Genomic DNA, 23,822 nt, shown 5'->3' with positions numbered 1-23,822 from the left:
CGCTCCCTCACGATCAGATTCGGTGAATCTGTTTGCTCCATGTCCCAGAGGAGCAGCTCTATGTACTCCCGCGCGACTCCCTTTGGGAGTATCGCCGCCTTTTCGCTCTGTTGCAGATATTTGGCCATGGATGTCGCCGTCGCTGCTAGTTGGTCCTTGTTGTCAAACCAAGACTGTATCTCCAACATCCTAGCTAGCTTCACAGGATCGCCGTCTACGATCCTCACATATCGGTTGTACTCCTCCATCGATCTACTTCTCCACAGCACCTTCACTCGCCGGTGGTGGTTTTTGAATGGAAGAGGAGAGGTGCAACACTGGTTTTGGTTTAGAATGGGAGAGGAGCGACGCTGGTTCTGGATTTGAACAGGAGAGGAGCGGCGGTGGTTTTTAAATGGAAGAGGAGAGTAGCGGCGCTGGATTTAGATTGGAACAAGAGAGGAGTGGCGGTGGTTCAAGAGGAGAAGAGCGGCGCTGGTCTTGGAAGTATTTTTTTTGCGTATTTTGGGTCAAAGTTTGACCACGTACTGTATTTGACAAGCAAAATGTGAATGCATGTCACCAAAAATTGTATTGTTTGGTTCGTATCTGAATGTACTTTAAAATTATATTATTTTTGTAACGTATAACATATATTTTATTTGCGAAAATCATGGTCAATTATGATCCAGAATAAAAGGGAGACTAGTTAATGTGGGGTCGCTTTCTAAATTGAAGGGTAAATTGATTTTGATTTCGATCAAGTCACAGCGCGCCGGCCCTCTCGTCCAATCCTAAATCGCTGCCGCACGCTCCTCTCCCTCTTCTCCATTGCAAAACCACCTCCTCTCCTCTCCATCATCTCCATTCCAAAACCACCGTCTCGCCTCTCCCTCTTCTCCATTGCAAAACCACCTCCTCTCTCCTCGGACGAGGATCTATGGAGGGTATGCAGCAGCGAATCAGGCAGATCGCCGGTGGCGACCAGGCAAAGTTAGCCGCAAATGATCTAGAGGAGATCAAGAAGCAGATTAAGGAGTTGTCGGAGAAAGGTTACATTCGACGGAGTTCATCACCATGGGGAGTCCCAGTGCTATTGGTTGAGAAGAAGGATAAATCTCTAAGAATGGTTGTTGATTATCGTGCGTTGAATGAAGTGACGATTAAGAACAAATACCCCCTGCCGATGATCAATGATTTATTCGACCAGTTGACGGGAGCTAAAGTGTTTTCGAAGATCGATTTGCAATCAGGATATCATCAGCTGAAGATTAGAGAGAAGGATATACCTAAGACAGCTTTCACCACAAGGTACGGGCTGTATGAGTATACGGTCATGTCTTTTGGATTGACTAACGCCCCTGCCTATTTCATGAGTATGATGAACAAGGTGTTCATGGAGTTCTTGGATAAGTTCGTTGTGGTGTTCATTGATGATATCTTGGTATACTCGAAGAGTGAAGAGGAGCACAAGGAACATCTGCGTATGGTTCTAGAGAAGCTCAGGGAACATCAGTTGTATGCCAAGTTCAGCAAATGTGAGTTTTGGTTGAAGGAAGTTGGATTTCATGGACATGTTATATCAGGAGAGGGTATAGCAGTAGATCCCACCAAGGTTCAGTCAGTCACTGAGTGGTTAGCACCCACCTCAGTTGGAGAGATCCGCAGTTTTCTTGGACTCGCGGGATATTATCAAAGATTTATTGAAAATTTCTCTAAGATTGCAAAGCCTATGACTACATTGTTGAAGAAGGACACTAAGTTCCATTGGAAAAATGAATGTGAAGCAAGTTTCCAGGAGTTGAAGAAGCGCTTGACTACAGCCCCAGTGCTGATTTTGCCGGATATACGCAAGGACTTCCAAGTGTATTGCGATGCTTCACGCTTAGGACTTGGAGGAGTACTGATGCAAGACTGAAGAGTTGTTTCGTATGCCTCACGACAACTAAAACCGCATGAGTTAAATTATGGCACACACGATTTGGATTTAGCAGCTGTAGTGCATGCACTCAAGACCTGGAGACATTTTCTCATCAGAAACCGTTGCAATGTATACACGGATCACAAGAGTGCAGAGGAGATGGTTGGAACTCATAAAGGATTATGATATGAAGCTGCATTATCATCCAGGAAAAGCCAATGTCGTAGCAGACGCTTTGAGCCGTAAGAGTTATGTTAACACCCTCATACGCGGAGAGATGCCAAAGGAATTAGCCGAGGATCTCAGGGAACTTCGATTAGAGATAGTTCCTAAAGGCTTTTTGGCAACATTGGAGGTTCAGTCAACACTATTGGAAAAGATTCGAGAAGCTCAGAATGATAACACAGAGATCGCTGAGATAAAACAGAAGATGAGTGAAGGCAAAGCCAAAGGTTTTCATGAGGATGAGCATGACACCCTGTGGTTTGAGGACCGTATATATGTGCCCAATAATGCAGAGATCAGAAAGTTGATACTACAGGAAGCTCATGACTCACCACTGATGAGGACATCAATACCATTGTTACACCCACAGCCCCTACTGTTACATATACTGGACCAATTACTAGAGCTCGCGCACGCCAATTAAATTACCAGGTACTTTCGTTTCTTGGTAATGATTCTAATGTTCATGAGATTATGATGCTGCCTAAATTGGATACATTTGTTTTGCTTACAAATGAAGGGCCTAGCTTGGAGAAGGATGAACATTGGAGCAAGAACACGCATGGAGTTGATGGCATGCGCAAGGGGATCAAGAACGGAGTTACAAGTGATGATTTCAGGACTTTGAAGCCGCCATAAGGAGTGCATGAAGCCTTGGACGAAATATACAAGATGCCACTTCATAATATTCGTCCATAGGCTATTCTAGGTGCTGCGTCACCTTAATAATGGGCCAGGCCCATGTAATTTCGAAATACTAAAGTATAGGCTATTTTTAGAGTCCGTATGTGTGGGGAAACAAGAGTTAGGGTTGGTTTCGGACCCCACCCTCAAGGGCCACGAAATTCCCCCCTCTTCCTCCATATATACTGCCCTTAGGGCGTCGTTTAGACTTTGGGGGTTTTGTTTAGATTAAAAGTTCGCCATAGCTGCAACTTCGCGTACTTCGTTTGTGTCCAACGACCAGACCAAGACGTCACAGAACCTCACCTTGATCAATAAAGCTTTCATCTTATATTCGCAATATCCCGATTGCAATCTCAGTTTCTTGCTTGTTTTTCGTTTGCTCGCAGGAAACAAATCCTCGTGGTCAGGTTGATCGTGCTCCGGCGTGGTCAATAACCCTCGGAAGTTGGTTTAGTGATTGCTAAGGCGCGACGTCTCGCACGTTCGTAGCCGGATCGTCAAGGTCGACTCCCACAGAAAACGATAGCCACCATCTCATCGAAACATCGGGACACCTTAGCCTCTATCAACCACACTCGATACACCCCGGAAACACCAAGATATATTTGGATTTGAAGGAGCGTTTCTGGTGGACTAGTATGAAGAAGGATATTGCCGAGTATGTAGCCGTATGCGATGTACGTCAGAGAGTGAAGGCAGAACATCAGAAGCCAGCAGGATTGCTACAGCCTATGCCGATACTCGAATGGAAGTGGGATAAACTTGGCATGGACTTTATCACCGGATTGCCCAGGACTAAATCATGATATGATTCTATATGGGTAGTGGTTGATCGCTTGACCAAAGTGGCTCACTTTATCCCAGTGAAAACCACGTATACAAGTGCGAAGTTGGCAAATATATACATGACCAGCATCGTATGTCTGCATGGAGTTCCAAGGACCATCGTATCAGATAGAGGAACACAGTTTACTTAAAAAATTTGGCATCAGTTGCACCAGACTGGAGTTCCGTACGGCTTTTCATCCGCAGACAGATGGACAGACTGAGAGAGTCAATTAGATTCTGGAGGACATGTTGAGAGCGTGTGCACTGGACTACGGATCTAGCTGGGATGACAACTTGCCCTACGCAGAGTTCTCATACAACAACAGCTACCAGGCCAGTTTGAAGATGGCGCCATTCGAAGCCTTGTATGGGAGAAGATGCCGAACACCGTTGATGTGGGATGAAGTTGGAGATCGCCAGTTTGATGAGGACATCAATACCATTGTTACACCCACAGCCCCTACTGTTACATATACTGGACCAATTACTAGAGCTCACGCACGCCAATTAAATTACCAGGTACTTTCGTTTCTTGGTAATGATTCTAATGTTCATGAGATTATGATGCTGCCTAAATTGGATACATTTGTTTTGCTTTCAAATGAAGGGCCTAGCTTGGAGAAGGATGAACATTGGAGCATGATGAGGACATCAATACCATTGTTACACCCACAGCCCCTACTGTTACATATACTGGACCAATTACTAGAGCTCGCGCACGCCAATTAAATTACCAGGTACTTTCGTTTCTTGGTAATGATTCTAATGTTCATGAGATTATGATGCTGCCTAAATTGGATACATTTGTTTTGCTTTCAAATGAAGGGCCTAGCTTGGAGAAGGATGAACATTGGAGCAAGAACACGCATGAAGTTGATGGCATGCGCAAGGGAATCAAGAACGGAGTTACAAGTGATGATTTCAGGACTTTGAAGCCGCCATAAGGAGTGCATGAAGCCATGGACGAAATATACAAGATGCCACTTCATAATATTCGTCCATAGGCTATTCTAGGTGCTGCGTCACCTTATTAATGGGCCAGGCCCATGTAATTTCGAAATACTTAAGTATAGGCTATTTTTAGAGTCCGTATGTGTGGGGAAACAAGAGTTAGGGTTGGTTTCGGACCCCACCCTCAAGGGCCACGAAATTCCCCTCTCTTCCTCCATATATACAGCCCTTAGGGCGTCGTTTAGACTTTGGGTTTTGTTTAGATTAAAAGTTCGCCATAGCTGCAACTTCGCGTACTTCGTTTGTGTCCAACGACCAGACCAAGACGTCACAGAACCCCACCTTGATCAATAAAGCTTTCATCTTATATTCGCAATATCCAGATTGCAATCTCAGTTTCTTGCTTGTTCTTCGTTTGCTCGCAGGAAACAGGCCCTCGTGGTCAGGTTGATCGTGCTCCGGCGTGGTCAATAACCCCTCGGAAGTTGGTTTAGCGATTGCTAAGGCGCGACGTCTCGCACGTTCGTAGTCGGATCGTCAAGGTCGACTCCCACAGAAAACGATAGCCACCATCTCATCGAAACATCGGGACACCTTTGCCTCTATCAAGTGGTATCAGATTTCCAGGTTGCTCGGTGAGATTTTACAGTTTTTCATAGATTAGATCGAGTCTGTTCTTCATACCTACAGTCCACGAAAAAGCCACACAAAAATTAGGGTTAGTTCATCATATCCGAACCAATCTGAGCCTTTGCATAATCTTTTTAGGGTTTTTGCTTTGTTGAATTTGCGGTTGCATCGTCGTGTCAAGTTGCTGGTCTTAGAGTCTAGTCTTTTAGAGTTTCGAGTTCTGGTCATAAGTTGTCACGCCGCCGCCGCACCATCATCATCGCCCATCTACCACTTTTGCTTATCCGCCACCGCTCTGAATCCTTATCCATATACCACTACCAATCCGTATCCATATACCACCATCAATCTCTATCCACATACCACCACCGCTACCATATACCACCACCGCTGTCATATACCACAACCATATATCCACCACCAATCCGAGTTCTTCTCATATTAGGTTTGTTCTTGATATCAATCTCAATTCCGATTCGTGTTTCCTTGCCTGCGTAGGTCTCGGAAAAAAAAAGAGTCTGGAGACCCCCGGGCAGTTTTTAGGCCAAATTTTTCACGGGCAAAAATATTTTTTTCCCTATCCTATTTTTAGGCTTTTCTGAGTCTTTTGAGCCACGTGCCATCATAGTGATTTTTTGTCGCACTTTTTCGTCGTCGCTGCCCTGATTTCCGAAAAAAAAAGTGAAATTTTTTTTCGTGCCCATCCTATCAGTTTGACGAGGGAAGAGTTTTGAGACACTCGCCATTATAGTAATTTTTCGCAAAAAAAAAGAGCGCAAAAAAAAAGAGGAGCGCAAAAAAAAAGCGAAAAAAAAAGTTCCAGAGTGTGCTTTTCCCTTATTTACGTGCAGCGCCGTGATTTTGTTAGTGTTCTAGGCTCGCGTCTCTAGCACGGTCTAGCCTAGGACCAGCACAGTACCGTCGTTGAGCGTTTATTCAACTTTGCATCTCTGAATTGATTATTGCTGACCCTTTTTGCTACCATACTATAAGCCTTCCCAGCTCCACATACCTCTACGTCGTGCGTTTGACTCTCCCTGGCAATCGCTCTATCCAAGCTTTTGAGAGTTTTGACTACAACGGTTGCCGATCACCGCCTGCTGCTGGGTAAGAACTGGTAAGAATTTGAGATTCGCTTGACGGATTTGTGACACCCACGACCACCACCTCTTGTTAGTATTCTGTAGGATCATATTCTTGTGTGTTTTCTATTGTTGCTAACCATGGCAGGATCACAAGCCGACGAGACTGACTGGGAGAACATGACGAATCAGGAGTTGCATGATAAATTTCAGCAAATGATGAATGGACAGGTGCAGGATGTGCTAAACAGATTTGAAGAGGCCATGGAGAAGATAGATGATATGGAGAAGACGTTCGAAACAAAGCTCGATGACAGGTTTAATGAATTGCTCGCGCGTCTTCCACCACCACCACCGGCTGCACCTAACGCACCTCTACAACAACAACAACGACGACTACCTACACATCGTGAAACAGCCCTCCGCCGAGCGAGCCGTCTCGCTCTTGCACCTGGCCAAACTGTTGGTGCTGCTGTTGCTACTTCTGTGGCTCCTGCTGCTGATGCGGAGGAGGATGATTTTGCTGGCGATTACGAGGATGAGGTTGATCAAAATCAGAACTATGTGCCACCACCAGCACAGCAACCATCAGGTCGTCCACATGCAAATAATGGCAATGGTAGGGCTCACCCTCAGGTACGAGATCATGACCATCTCCCTAAACTAAAATTGAATATTCCACCATTTGAGGGTAGATATGTTCCTGATATATATCTTACTTGGGAGTTAGAAACTGAACAACGATTTACATGTTTACAATATCCCGAGGAGAGACGTGTTCCTGCTGCTGTTTGTGCATTCACTAGTTTTGCATGTGTTTGGTGGTCTGAGCATTGTAGATTATATCCCATTCCTGCTACTTGGGCTGCTTTGAAAACTGCTATGCGTACTCGTTGGGTTCCACCATATTATCAACGTGAATTACTTCAAAAATTGCAGCGCTTAAGACAGGGAAAAAATTCTGTAGAAGAATATTATCAGGAATTACAAACTGGCATGATTAGATGTGGTATTGTTGAGGAGAATGAAGCTATGCTTGCACGTTTTATGGGTGGATTAAATAGAGAGATTCAGACGATTCTAGAGTAGAAGGAGTATACTAATATCACTCGTTTATTCCATCTTGCTTGTAAAGCTGAACGTGAAGTGCAGGATCGACAGGCATTGGCGCGGACTAACTTTTCTGCAGGTCGACCTTCTTCATGGACACCACGTGCATCATCTACTTCCACACGTTCTGCTTCACCGGCGCCTCCGTCGGCTGCCACCTCCAACCGTGATACAATAAAGCAGGCACAATCACCACTATCTGCCAAGAGCACACCTTCTAGGCCTGCAAAGAGCTCTTCTTCATCCATGGCATCAACAGGGCAAACACATGATATTATTTGTCGACGTTGCAAGGGTGGAGGTCATTATGCGAGAGAATGCCCATCTAAGCGTGTGATGATTGTTACTGAGGATGGTGGGTATGAGTCTGCTAGTGACTATGATGAGGAGACTTTGGCTCTTATTACACGTGACGAACACGGTGGAGACGATTCTGATCATGAGACGCAATACATGGCTCCTGAAGATGCTGACAGGTATGAATGTTTAGTTGCTCAACGTGTTTTGAGTGTGCAGGTTACACAAGCTGAGCAAAATCAGAGGCATAATTTGTTCCATACAAAGGGAGTTGTGAAGGAACGTTCTATTCGCGTGATCATAGATGGAGGGAGTTGCAACAACTTGGCTAGCATCGAGATGGTGGAGAAGCTATCTCTCACCACAAGACCACATCCACATCCTTACTACATCCAATGGTTCAACAACAGCGGCAAGGTTAAGGTAACACGTACTGTTCGTGTGCATTTTAGTATCTCTACATATGCTGATTATGTTGATTGTGATGTGGTACCGATGCAAGCATGTTCCTTATTACTTGGTAGACCATGGCAATTTGATAAGAATTCTATTCACCATGGTAGAAACAATCAGTATACTCTTGTTCATAAGGATAAAAATATTACTTTGCTTCCTATGACTCCTGATTCCATTTTGAAAGATGATATTAATAGAGCTAATAAAGCAAAACAGGAGAAAACTAAGAGTGAAAATCAGATTGTGGCAAAAGAATTTGAGCAACAAATGAAGCCTAATAATAATAAACAATCTAGTGTTGCTTCTGAAATTAAATTGAAAAGTGCATGTTTACTTGCCACCAAATCTGATATTGATGATCTAGATTTTAGCAAATCTGTTTGCTATGCTTTTGTGTGCAAAGAGGCATTATTTTCATTCGAGGACGTGCCTTCCTCTTTGCCTCCTGCTGTCACTAACATTTTGCAAGAGTTCGCCGACGTCTTTCCACAAGACGTGCCACCGGGATTACCACCTATTCGCGGGATTGAGCATCAAATTGACTTAATTCCCAGTGCATCATTACCCAACCGGGCACCATACCGTACCAATCCAGAGGAGACGAAGGAGATTATGCGTCAAGTACAAGAACTGCTCGACAAAGGTTATATACGTGAATCCCTTAGTCCTTGTGTTGTTCCTATCATTTTAGTGCCGAAAAAGGATGGTACGTCGCGTATGTGCGTTGATTGTAGAGGCATTAATAATATTACTATTCGTTATCGTCATCCTATTCCTAGGCTAGATGATATGCTTGATGAATTGAGTGGCTCTACAATATTCTCCAAAGTTGATTTGCGTAGTGGTTACCATCAAATTCGTATGAAATTGGGAGATGAATGGAAAACAGCATTTAAAACTAAGTTTGGATTATATGAGTGGTTAGTCATGCCTTTTGGGTTAACTAATGCACCTAGTACTTTCATGAGGTTAATGAACGAAGTTTTACGTGCTTTCATTGGACGATTTGTGGTAGTTTACTTTGATGACATATTGATTTATAGCAAATCTTTGGAGGAACATTTGGAACATTTACGTGCTGTTTTTATTGCTCTACGTGATGCACGTTTGTTTGGTAACCTTGGAAAGTGCACCTTTTGCACCGACCGAGTATCTTTTCTTGGCTATGTTGTTACTCCACAGGGAATTGAAGTTGATAAAGCCAAGATTGAAGCTATTGAGAGTTGGCCGCAGCCCAAAACGGTCACACAAGTGAGGAGTTTCCTTGGCCTCGCTAGTTTCTCTAGGCGTTTTGTGAGAGATTTCAGCACCATTGCTGCACCTCTCAACGAGCTTACAAAGAAGGATGTACCTTTTGTTTGGGGTACCGCACAGGAAGAAGCCTTCACAGTATTGAAAGATAAGTTGACACATGCTCCTTTACTCCAACTTCCTAATTTCAATAAGACTTTTGAGCTTGAATGTGATGCTAGTGGAATTGGATTAGGAGGTGTGTCATTACAAGATGGAAAACCTGTTGCATACTTTTCTGAAAAATTGAGTGGGCCTAGTCTGAACTATTCTACTTATGATAAAGAATTATATGCTCTTGTTCGGACCTTAGAAACATGGCAACATTATTTATGGCCCAAGGAATTTGTTATACATTCTGATCATGAATCTTTGAAACACATTAAAAGTCAAGCAAAACTGAACCGTCGACATGCTAAATGGGTTGAATTCATTGAGACTTTCCCTTATGTGATTAAACATAAGAAGGGTAAAGAAAATGTTATTGCTGATGCCTTGTCTCGTCGTTATACTATGCTTTCACAACTTGACTTTAAAATATTTGGTTTGGAGACCATCAAGGATCAATATGTTAATGATGCTGAATTTAAAGATGTATTGCAGAATTGTAAGGAAGGGAGAACTTGGAACAAGTTCGTTCTTAACGATGGATTTGTGTTTCGTGCTAACAAGCTATGCATTCCAGCTAGCTCCGTTCGTCTTTTGTTGTTGCAGGAGGCGCATGGAGGAGTATTAATGGGACACTTTGGCGTCAAGAAGACGGAGGATATACTTGCTACACATTTCTTTTGGCCAAAGATGAGACGGGATGTTGAGCGTTTTGTTGCTCGCTGCACTACATGTCAAAGAGCTAAGTCACGACTCAATCCTCATGGTTTATATATGCCTTTGCCTGTACCTAGTGTTCCTTGGGAGGATATATCTATGGACTTTGTTTTAGGTTTACCTAGAACAAAGAAGGGGAGGGATAGCATATTTGTTGTCGTGGATAGGTTCTCGAAAATGGCACACTTTATACCATGTCATAAAAGCGATGATGCTGTTAATGTTGCTGATTTGTTCTTTCGTGAAATTATTCGCTTACATGGTGTGCCAAATACTATTGTTTCAGATCGTGATACTAAATTTCTTAGCCACTTTTGGAGATGTTTATGGGCTAAGTTGGGGACTAAGCTGCTTTTTAGTACTACTTGTCACCCCCAAACTGATGGACAAACTGAAGTAGTAAATAGAACATTGTCTACTATGCTTAGGGCTGTTTTGAAGAATAACAAGAAAATGTGGGAAGAATGCTTGCCTCATGTTGAATTTGCTTATAATCGTTCATTGCATTCTACTACTAAGATGTGCCCTTTTGAAATTGTGTATGGTTTCCTACCTCGTGCACCTATTGATTTGTTGCCTCTTCCATCTTCGGAGAAGGTTAATTTTGATGCTAAAGAACGTTCTGAATTGATTTTAAAAATGCATGAGTTAACTAAGGAAAACATTGAGCGTATGAATGCTAAATATAAACTTGCCGGAGATAAGGGTAGAAAACATGTTGTGTTTGCACCTGGAGATCTTGTTTGGTTACATTTGCGTAAAGATAGATTTCCTAATCTGCGCAAATCAAAGCTAATGCCACGTGCTGATGGTCCTTTTAAGGTTTTAGAGAAAATAAATGATAATGCATATAAACTTGAGCTACCTGCAGATTTTGGGGTTAGTCCCACTTTTAATATTGCAGATTTGAAGCCTTATTTGGGTGAGGAAGATGAGTTTCCGTCGAGGACGACTTCATTTCAAGAAGGGGAGGATGATGAGGACATCAATACCATTGTTACACCCACAGCCCCTACTGTTACATATACTGGACCAATTACTAGAGCTCGCGCACGCCAATTAAATTACCAGGTACTTTCGTTTCTTGGTAATGATTCTAATGTTCATGAGATTATGATGCTGCCTAAATTGGATACATTTGTTTTGCTTTCAAATGAAGGGCCTAGCTTGGAGAAGGATGAACATTGGAGCAAGAACACGCATGAAGTTGATGGCATGCACAAGGGAATCAAGAACGGAGTTACAAGTGATGATTTCAGGACTTTGAAGCCGCCATAAGGAGTGCATGAAGCCATGGACGAAATATACAAGATGCCACTTCATAATATTCGTCCATAGGCTATTCTAGGTGCTGCGTCACCTTATTAATGGGCCAGGCCCATGTAATTTCGAAATACTTAAGTATAGGCTATTTTTAGAGTCCGTATGTGTGGGGAAACAAGAGTTAGGGTTGGTTTCGGACCCCACCCTCAAGGGCCACGAAATTCCCCTCTCTTCCTCCATATATACAGCCCTTAGGGCGTCGTTTAGACTTTGGGTTTTGTTTAGATTAAAAGTTCGCCATAGCTGCAACTTCGCGTACTTCGTTTGTGTCCAACGACCAGACCAAGACGTCACAGAACCCCACCTTGATCAATAAAGCTTTCATCTTATATTCGCAATATCCAGATTGCAATCTCAGTTTCTTGCTTGTTCTTCGTTTGCTCGCAGGAAACAGGCCCTCGTGGTCAGGTTGATCGTGCTCCGGCGTGGTCAATAACCCCTCGGAAGTTGGTTTAGCGATTGCTAAGGCGCGACGTCTCGCACGTTCGTAGTCGGATCGTCAAGGTCGACTCCCACAGAAAACGATAGCCACCATCTCATCGAAACATCGGGACACCTTTGCCTCTATCAGAGCAAGAACACGCATGGAGTTGATGGCATGCGCAAGGGGATCAAGAACGGAGTTACAAGTGATGATTTCAGGACTTTGAAGCCGCCATAAGGAGTGCATGAAGCCATGGACGAAATATACAAGATGCCACTTCATAATATTCGTCCATAGGCTATTCTAGGTGCTGCGTCACCTTATTAATGGGCCAGGCCCATGTAATTTCGAAATACTTAAGTATAGGCTATTTTTAGAGTCTGTATGTGTGGGGAAACAAGAGTTAGGGTTGGTTTCGGACCCCACCCTCAAGGGCCACGAAATTCCCCTCTCTTCCTCCATATATACAGCCCTTAGGGCATCGTTTAGACTTTGGGTTTTGTTTAGATTAAAAGTTCGCCATAGCTGCAACTTCTCATACTTCGTTTGTGTCCAACGACCAGACCAAGACGTCACAGAACCCCACCTTGATCAATAAAGATTTCATCTTATATTCGCAATATCCAGATTGCAATCTCAGTTTCTTGCTTGTTCTTCGTTTGCTCGCAGGAAACAGGCCCTCGTGGTCAGGTTGATCGTGCTCCGGTGTGGTCAATAACCCCTCGGAAGTTGGTTTAGCGATTGCTAAGGCGCGACGTCTCGCACGTTCGTAGTCGTATCGTCAAGGTCGACTCCCACAGAAAACAATAGCCACCATCTCATCGAAACATCGGGACACCTTTGCCTCTATCAAGTGGTATCAGATTTTCAGGTTGCTCGGTGAGATTTTTACAGTTTTTCGTAGATTAGATCGAGTCTGTTCTTCATACCTACAGTCCACGAAAAAGCCAAAAAAAAATTAGGGTTAGTTCATCATATCCGAACCAATCTGGGCCTTTGCATAATCTTTTTAGGGTTTTTGCTTTGTTGAATTTGCGGTTGCATCGTCGTGTCAAGTTGCTGGTCTTAGAGTCTAGTCTTTTAGAGTTTCGAGTTCTGGTCATAAGTTGTCACGCCGCCGCCGCACCATCATCATCGCCCATCTACCACCATTGCTTATCCGCCACCGTTCTGAATCCGTATCCATATACCACCACCAATCTGTATCCATATACCACCACCAATCTGTATCCATATACCACCACCAATCTATAACCATATATCCACCACCAATCCGAGTTCTTCTCATATTAGGTTTGTTCTTGAGATCAATCTCAATTCCGATTCGTGTTTCCTTGCCTGCGTAGGTCTCGGAAAAAAAAGAGTCTGGAGACCCCCGGGCAGTTTTTAGGCCAAAATTTTCACGGGCAAAAATATTTTTTCCCTATCCTATTTTTAGGCTTTTCTGAGTCTTTTGAGCCACGTGCCATCATAGTGATTTTTTGTCGCACTTTTTCGTCGTCGCTGCCCTGATTTCCGAAAAAAAAGTGAAAAAAAAATTTCGTGCCCATCCTATCAGTTTGACGAGGGAAGAGTTTTGAGACACTCGCCATTATAGTAATTTTTCGCAAAAAAAAGAGGAGCGCAAAAAAAAAGAGGAGCGCAAAAAAAAAGAGGAGCGAAAAAAAAAGTTCCAGAGTGTGCTTTTCCCTTATTTACGTGCAGCGCCGTGATTTTGTTAGTGTTCTAGGCTCGCGTCTCTAGCACGGTCTAGCCTAGGACCAGCACAGTACCGTCGTTGAGCGTTTATTCAACTTTGCATCTCTGAATTGATTATTGCTGACCCTTTTTGCTACCATACTGATAGAGGCGAGGGTCCCGATCTTTCGATGAGATGATAACTATCGATTTGGTGGAGACGACTTTGACGATCCGACTACAAACGTGCACGACGTTGCGCCTTAGCAATCGCTAAACCAATCTCCTGAGGTTACTGACGATGCCGGAAGCACGGTCAGCCTGACCACGAAGGTCTATTCCTGCAAGCAATCGAAGAACGAGCAAGAATATGATAAAGCAATCTGAATATTGCAAATACATATGAGGTATTGATAATGGTGGGGATCCGTAAGCGGTCTTGATCTGGTCGTTGGACACAAACGAAGTACACGAAGTTGCAATGGCTAACTTTTAACTAAACAAATCCCAAGGAAAAAGCTACTAGATGGATCTACTTATATAGGAGCAAGGGGTGGCGGCCAAGGAGGTGGGAGGATGTCCCAAGGCAGCCTAAAACTAACCCTAGGTCGTACAAGGCTCATGGGCCCAAGTGGAGGTGATGCAACACCTTTGGGCTTGTAGTTTGACTCGGATTCTGCTGCAACGTCAGATTGTTTCGTCCGTAACTCAACGCTCCGGATGAATTTGAAGATGAATCCAATTGGGTTGGAAAGAGCACGAAATCTAGTTTCCAAAAAAAAAGAATCACCCAATTCGGAGTCCGTATTAAAAAGTTGTTGGCGTTTTGAGTCAGGTATGTCTGTGCAGTCCGAATCTGAATTCAGAACGTGAGAGACTTGGACTCTATCTTCTCTTGGCCCAAAAGTGACGTGAGAGGACTTTTTGAACACAACCTAAACTTCTCCTTTTCCCTTGTCTTCATATGTGGATTGTACAAATGTCCCATACACCTGCAATTAGACAAAACACAAAAGTGTGAAGTATTTTTGTTCTGGATAACATAAATAGATTATTGAATAGTTTGCATTAGAAATCACCTGACAAATATGCATGTATGCAGTATTTTTGGTCGTATCCAAGGTAGTCATGTCCTCATCACTTGGACTCTATCTTCTCTTGGCCCAAAAGTGACGTGAGAGGACTTTTTCAACACAACCTAAACTTCTCCTTTTCCCTTGTCTTCATATGTGGATTGTACAAATGTCCCATACACCTGCAATTAGACAAAACACAAAAGTGTGAAGTATTTTTGTTCTGGATAACATAAATAGATTATTGAATAGTTTGCATTAGAAATCACCTCACAAATATGCATGTATGCAATATTTTTGGTCCTATCCAAGGTAGTCATGTCCTCATCACATACTATAAGCCTTCCCAGCTCCACATACCTCTACGTCGTGCGTTTGAATCTCCCTGGCAATCGCTCTATCCAAGCTTTTGAGAGTTTTGACTACAACGGTTGCCGATCACCGCCTGCTGCTGGGTAAGAACTGGTAAGAATTTGAGATTTGCTTGACGGATTTGTGACACCCGCCACCACCACCTCTTGTTAGTATTCTGTAGGATCATATTCTTGTGTGTTTTCTATTGTTGCTAACCATGGCAGGATCACAAGCCGACGAGACTGACTGGGAGAACATGACGAATCAGGAGTTGCATGATAAATTTCAGCAAATGATGAATGGACAGGTGCAGGATGTGCTAAACAGATTTGAAGAGGCCATGGAGAAGATAGATGACATGGAGAAGACGTTCGAAACAAATCTCGATAACAGGTTTAATGAATTGCTCGCGCGTCTTCCACCACCACCACCGGCTGCACCTAACGCACCTCTACAACAACAACAACGACGACTACCTACACATCGTGAAACAGCCCTCCGCCGAGCGAGCCGTCTCCCTCTTGCACCTGGCCAAACTGTTGGTGCTGCTGTTGCTACTTCTGTGGCTCCTGCTGCTGATGCGGAGGAGGATGATTTTGCTGGCGATTACGAGGATGAGATTGATCAAAATCAGAACTACGTGCCACCACCAGCACAGCAACCATCAGGTCGTCCACATGCAAATAATGGCAATGGTAGGGCTCACCCTCAGGTACAAGATCATGACCATCTCCCTAAACTAAAATTGAATATTCCACCATTTGAGGGTAGATATGTTCCTGAGGAGAGACATGTTCCTGCTGCTGTTTGTGCATTCACTAGTTTTGCATGTGTTTGGTGGTCTGAGCATTGTAGATTATATCCCATTCCTGCTACTTGGGCTGCTTTGAAAACTGCTATGCGTACTCGTTGGGTTCCACCATATTATCAACGTGAATTACTTCAAAAATTGCAGCGCTTAAGACAGGGAAAAAATTCTGTAGAAGAATATTATCAGGAATTACAAACTGGCATGATTAGATGTGGTATTGTTGAGGAGAATGAAGCTATGCTTGCACGTTTTATGGGTGGATTAAATAGAGAGATTCAGACGATTCTAGAGTATAAGGAGTATACTAATATCACTCGTTTATTCCATCTTGCTTGTAAAGCTGAACATGAAGTGCAGGATCGACAGGCATTGGCGCGGACTAACTTTTCTGCAGGTCGACCTTCTTCATGGACACCACGTGCATCATCTACTTCCACACGTTCTGCTTCACCGGCGCCTCCGTCGGCTGCCACCTCCAACCGTGATACAATAAAGCAGGCACAATCACCACTATCTGCCAAGAGCACACCTTCTGGGCCTGCAAAGAGCTCTTCTTCATCCATGGCATTAACAGGGCAAACACATGATATTATTTGTCGACGTTGCAAGGGTGGAGGTCATTATGCGAGAGAATGCCCATCTAAGCGTGTGATGATTGTTACTGAGGATGGTGGGTATGAGTCCGCTAGTGACTATGATGAGGAGACTTTGGCTCTTATTACACGTGACGAACACGGTGGAGACGATTCTGATCATGAGACGCAATACATGGCTCCTGAAGATGCTGACAGGTATGAATGTTTAGTTGCTCAACGTGTTTTGAGTGTGCAGGTTACACAAGCTGAGCAAAATCAGAGGCATAATTTGTTCCATACAAAGGGAGTTGTGAAGGAACGTTCTGTTCGCGTGATCATAGATGGAGGGAGTTGCAACAACTTGGCTAGCATCGAGATGGTGGAGAAGCTATCTCTCACCACAAGACCACATCCACATCCTTACTACATCCAATGGTTCAACAACAGCGGCAAGGTTAAGGTAACACGTACTGTTCGTGTGCATTTTAGTATCTCTACATATGCTGATTATGTTGATTGTGATGTGGTACCGATGCAAGCATGTTCCTTATTACTTGGTAGACCATGGCAATTTGATAAAAATTCTATTCACCATGGTAGAAACAATCAGTATACTCTTGTTCATAAGGATAAAAATATTACTTTGCTTCCTATGACTCCTGATTCCATTTTGAAAGATGATATTAATAGAGCTAATAAAGCAAAACAGGAGAAAACTAAGAGTGAAAATCAGATTGTGGCAAAAGAATTTGAGCAACAAATGCAGCCTAATAATAATAAACAATCTAGTGTTGCTTCTGAAATTAAATTGAAAAGTGCATGTTTACTTGCCACCAAAACTGATATTGATGATCTAGATTTTAGCAAATCTGTTTGCTATGCTTTTGTGTGCAAAGAGGCATTATTTTCATTCGAGGACGTGCCTTCCTCTTTGCCTCCTGCTGTCACTAACATTTTGCAGGAGTTCGCCGACGTCTTTCCACAAGACGTGCCACCGGGATTACCACCTATTCGCGGGATTGAGCATCAAATTGACTTAATTCCCGGTGCATCATTACCCAACCGGGCACCATACCGTACCAATCCAGAGGAGACGAAGGAGATTATGCGTCAAGTACAAGAACTGCTCGACAAAGGTTATATACGCGAATCCCTTAGTCCTTGTGCTGTTCCTATCATTTTAGTGCCGAAAAAGGATGGTACGTCGCGTATGTGCGTTGATTGTAGAGGCATTAATAATATTACTATTCGTTATCGTCATCCTATTCCTAGGCTAGATGATATGCTTGATGAATTGAGTGGCTCTACAATATTCTCCAAAGTTGATTTGCGTAGTGGTTACCATCAAATTCGTATGAAATTGGGAGATGAATGGAAAACAGCATTTAAAACTAAGTTTGGATTATATGAGTGGTTAGTCATGCCTTTTGGGTTAACTAATGCACCTAGTACTTTCATGAGGTTAATGAACGAAGTTTTACGTGCTTTCATTGGACGATTTGTGGTAGTTTACTTTGATGACATATTGATTTATAGCAAATCTTTGGAGGAACATTTGGAACATTTACGTGCTGTTTTTATTGCTCTACGTGATGCACGTTTGTTTGGTAACCTTGGAAAGTGCACCTTTTGCACCGACCGAGTATCTTTTCTTGGCTATGTTGTTACTCCACAGGGAATTGAAGTTGATAAAGCCAAGATTGAAGCTATTGAGAGTTGGCCGCAGCCCAAAACAGTCACACAAGTGAGGAGTTTCCTTGGCCTCGCTGGTTTCTATAGGCGTTTTGTGAGAGATTTCAGCACCATTGCTGCACCTCTCAACGAGCTTACAAAGAAGGATGTACCTTTTGTTTGGGGTACCGCACAGGAAGAAGCCTTCACGGTATTGAAAGATAAGTTGACACATGCTCCTTTACTCCAACTTCCTAATTTCAATAAGACTTTTGAGCTTGAATGTGATGCTAGTGGAATTGGATTAGGAGGTGTGTTATTACAAGATGGAAAACCTGTTGCATACTTTTCTGAAAAATTGAGTGGGCCTAGTCTGAACTATTCTACTTATGATAAAGAATTATATGCTCTTGTTCGGACCTTAGAAACATGGCAACATTATTTATGGCCCAAGGAATTTGTTATACATTCTGATCATGAATCTTTGAAACACATTAAAAGTCAAGCAAAACTGAACCGTCGACATGCTAAATGGGTTGAATTCATTGAGACTTTCCCTTATGTGATTAAACACAAGAAGGGTAAAGAAAATGTTATTGCTGATGCCTTGTCTCGTCGTTATACTATGCTTTCACAACTTGACTTTAAAATATTTGGTTTGGAGACCATCAAGGATCAATATGTTAATGATGCTGAATTTACAGATGTATTGCAGAATTGTAAGGAAGGGAGAACTTGGAACAAGTTCGTTCTTAACAATGGATTTGTGTTTCGTGCTAACAAGCTATGCATTCCAGCTAGCTCCGTTCGTCTTTTGTTGTTGCAGGAGGCGCATGGAGGAGGATTAATGGGACACTTTGGCGTCAAGAAGACGGAGGATATACTTGCTACACATTTCTTTTGGCCAAAGATGAGACGGGATGTTGAGCGTTTTGTTGCTCGCTGCACTACATGTCAAAGAGCTAAGTCACGACTCAATCCTCATGGTTTATATATGCCTTTGCCTGTACCTAGTGTTCCTTGGGAGGATATATCTATGGACTTTGTTTTAGGTTTACCTAGAACAAAGAAGGGGAGGGATAGCATATTTGTTGTCGTGGATAGGTTCTCGAAAATGGCACACTTTATACCATGTCATAAAAGCGATGATGCTGTTAATGTTGCTGATTTGTTCTTTCGTGAAATTATTCGCTTACATGGTGTGCCAAATACTATTGTTTCAGATCGTGATACTAAATTTCTTAGCCACTTTTGGAGATGTTTATGGGCTAAGTTGGGGACTAAGCTGCTTTTTAGTACTACTTGTCACCCCCAAACTGATGGACAAACTGAAGTAGTCAATAGAACATTGTCTACTATGCTTAGGGCTGTTTTGAAGAATAACAAGAAAATGTGGGAAGAATGCTTGCCTCATATTGAATTTGCTTGTAATCGTTCATTGCATTCTACTACTAAGATGTGCCCTTTTGAAATTGTGTATGGTTTCCTACCTCGTGCACCTATTGATTTGTTGCCTCTTCCATCTTCGGAGAAGGTTAATTTTGATGCTAAAGAACGTTCTGAATTGATTTTGAAAATGCATGAGTTAACTAAGGAAAACATTGAGCGTATGAATGCTAAATATAAACTTGCTGGAGATAAGGGTAGAAAACATGTTGTGTTTGCACCTGGAGATCTTGTTTGGTTACATTTGCGTAAAGATAGATTTCCTAATCTGCGCAAATCAAAGCTAATGCCACGTGCTGATGGTCCTTTTAAGGTTTTAGAGAAAATAAATGATAATGCATATAAACTTGAGCTACCTGCAGATTTTGGGGTTAGTCCCACTTTTAATATTGCAGATTTGAAGCCTTATTTGGGTGAGGAAGATGAGCTTCCGTCGAGGACGACTTCATTTCAAGAAGGGGAGGATGATGAGGACATCAATACCATTGTTACACCCACAGCCCCAACTGTTACATATACTGGACCAATTACTAGAGCTCGCGCACGCCAATTAAATTACCAGGTACTTTCGTTTCTTGGTAATGATTCTAATGTTCATGAGATTATGATGCTGCCTAAATTGGATACATTTGTTTTGCTTTCAAATGAAGGGCCTAGCTTGGAGAAGGATGAACATTGGAGCAAGAACACGCATGAAGTTGATGGCATGCGCAAGGGGATCAAGAACGGAGTTACAAGTGATGATTTCAGGACTTTGAAGCCGCCATAAGGAGTGCATGAAGCCATGGACGAAATATACAAGATGCCACTTCATAATATTCGTCCATAGGCTATTCTAGGTGCTGCGTCACCTTATTAATGGGCCAGGCCCATGTAATTTCGAAATACTTAAGTATAGGCTATTTTTAGAGTCCGTATGTGTGGGGGAAACAAGAGTTAGGGTTGGTTTCGGACCCCACCCTCAAGGGCCACGAAATTCCCCTCTCTTCCTCCATATATACAGCCCTTAGGGCGTCGTTTAGACTTTGGGTTTTGTTTAGATTAAAAGTTCGCCATAGCTGCAACTTCGCGTACTTCGTTTGTGTCCAACGACCAGACCAAGACGTCACAGAACCCCACCTTGATCAATAAAGCTTTCATCTTATATTCGCAATATCCAGATTGCAATCTCAGTTTCTTGCTTGTTCTTCGTTTGCTCGCAGGAAACAGGCCCTCGTGGTCAGGTTGATCGTGCTCCGGCGTGGTCAATAACCCCTCGGAAGTTGGTTTAGCGATTGCTAAGGCGCGACGTCTCGCACGTTCGTAGTCGGATCGTCAAGGTCGACTCCCACAGAAAACGATAGCCACCATCTCATCGAAACATCGGGACACCTTTGCCTCTATCATAGGCCCTTCATTTGAAAGCAAAACAAATGTATCCAATTTCGGCAGCATCATAATCTCATGAACATTAGAATCATTACCAAGAAACGAAAGTACCTGGTAATTTAATTGGCGTGCGCGAGCTCTAGTAATTGGTCCAGTATATGTAACAGTAGGGGCTGTGGGTGTAACAATGGTATTGATGTCCTCATCATCCTCCCCTTCTTGAAATGAAGTCGTCCCCGACGGAAGCTCATCTTCCTCACCCAAATAAGGCTTCAAATCTGCAATATTAAAAGTGGGACTAACCCCAAAATCTGCAGGTAGCTCAAGTTTATATGCATTATCATTTATTTTCTCTAAAACCTTAAAAGGACCATCAGCACGTGGCATTAGCTTTGATTTGCGCAGATTAGGAAATCTATCTTTACGCAAATGTAACCAAACAAGATCTCCAGGTGCAAACATAACATGTTTTCTACCCTTATCTCCAGCAAGTTTATATTTAGCATTCATACGCTCAATGTTTTCCTTAGTTAACTCATGCATTTTTAAAATCAATTCAGAACGTTCTTTAGCATCAAAATTAACCTTCTCCGAAGATGGAAGAGGCAACAAATCAATAGGTGCATGAGGTAGGAAACCATACACAATTTCAAAAGGGCACATCTTAGTAGTAGAATGCAATGAACGATTATAAGCAAATTCAATATGAGGCAAGCATTCTTCCCACATTTTCTTGTTATTCTTCAAAACAGCCCTAAGCATAGTAGACAATGTTCTATTGACTACTTCAGTTTGTCCATCAGTTTGGGGGTGACAAGTAGTACTAAAAAGCAGCTTAGTCCCCAACTTAGCCCATAAACATCTCCAAAAGTGGCTAAGAAATTTAGTATCACGATCTGAAACAATAGTATTTGGCACACCATGTAAGCGAATAATTTCACGAAAGAACAAATCAGCAACATTAACAGCATCATCGCTTTTATGACATGGTATAAAGTGTGCCATTTTAGAGAACCTATCCACGACAACAAATATGCTATCCCTCCCCTTCTTTGTTCTAGGTAAACCTAAAACAAAGTCCATAGATATATCCTCCCAAGGAACACTAGGTACAGGCAAAGGCATATATAAACCATGAGGATTGAGTCGTGACTTAGCTCTTTGACATGTAGTGCAGCGAGCAACAAAACGCTCAACATCCCGTCTCATCTTTGGCCAAAAGAAATGTGTAGCAAGTATATCCTCCGTCTTCTTGACGCCAAAGTGTCCCATTAATCCTCCTCCATGCGCCTCCTGCAACAACAAAAGACGAACGGAGCTAGCTGGAATGCATAGCTTGTTAGCACGAAACACAAATCCATCGTTAAGAACGAACTTGTTCCAAGTTCTCCCTTCCTTACAATTCTGCAATACATCTTTAAATTCAGCATCATTAACATATTGATCCTTGATGGTCTCCAAACCAAATATTTTAAAGTCAAGTTGTGAAAGCATAGTATAACGACGAGACAAGGCATCAGCAATAACATTTTCTTTACCCTTTTTGTGTTTAATCACATAAGGGAAAGTCTCAATGAATTCAACCCATTTAGCATGTCGACGGTTCAGTTTTGCTTGACTTTTAATGTGTTTCAAAGATTCATGATCAGAATGTATAACAAATTCCTTGGGCCATAAATAATGTTGCCATGTTTCTAAGGTCCGAACAAGAGCATATAATTCTTTATCATAAGTAGAATAGTTCAGACTAGGCCCACTCAATTTTTCAGAAAAGTATGCAACAGGTTTTCCATCTTGTAATAACACACCTCCTAATCCAATTCCACTAGCATCACATTCAAGCTCAAAAGTCTTATTGAAATTAGGAAGTTGGAGTGAAGGAGCATGTGTCAACTTATCTTTCAATACCGTGAAGGCTTCTTCCTGTGCGGTACCCCAAACAAAAGGTACATCCTTCTTTGTAAGCTCGTTGAGAGGTGCAGCAATGGTGCTGAAATCTCTCACAAAACGCCTATAGAAACCAGCGAGGCCAAGGAAACTCCTCACTTGTGTGACCGTTTTGGGCTGCGGCCAACTCTCAATAGCTTCAAGCTTGGCTTTATCAACTTCAATTCCCTGTGGAGTAACAACATAGCCAAGAAAAGATACTCGGTCGGTGCAAAAGGTGCACTTTCCAAGGTTACCAAACAAACGTGCATCACGTAGAGCAATAAAAACAGCACGTAAATGTTCCAAATGTTCCTCCAAAGATTTGCTATAAATCAATATGTCATCAAAGTAAACTACCACAAATCGTCCAATGAAAGCACGTAAAACTTCGTTCATTAACCTCATGAAAGTACTAGGTGCATTAGTTAACCCAAAAGGCATGACTAACCACTCATATAATCCAAACTTAGTTTTAAATGCTGTTTTCCATTCATCTCCCAATTTCATACGAATTTGATGGTAACCACTACGCAAATCAACTTTGGAGAATATTGTAGAGCCACTCAATTCATCAAGCATATCATCTAGCCTAGGAATAGGATGACGATAACGAATAGTAATATTATTAATGCCTCTACAATCAACGCACATACGCGACGTACCATCCTTTTTCGGCACTAAAATGATAGGAACAGCACAAGGACTAAGGGATTCGCGTATATAACCTTTGTCGAGCAGTTCTTGTACTTGACGCATAATCTCCTTCGTCTCCTCTGGATTGGTACGGTATGGTGCCCGGTTGGGTAATGATGCACCGGGAATTAAGTCAATTTGATGCTCAATCCAGCGAATAGGTGGTAATCCCGGTGGCACGTCTTGTGGAAAGACGT

The sequence above is a fragment of the Triticum urartu genome, chromosome 6A, assembly GCF_056163025.1.
Source record: "Triticum urartu cultivar PI428250 chromosome 6A, HENAU_Tu73, whole genome shotgun sequence".
Lineage (NCBI taxonomy): Eukaryota > Viridiplantae > Streptophyta > Magnoliopsida > Poales > Poaceae > Triticum > Triticum urartu.
The sequence above is the reverse complement of the archived record's forward strand: the minus strand, read 5'-3'. Positions refer to the sequence as shown.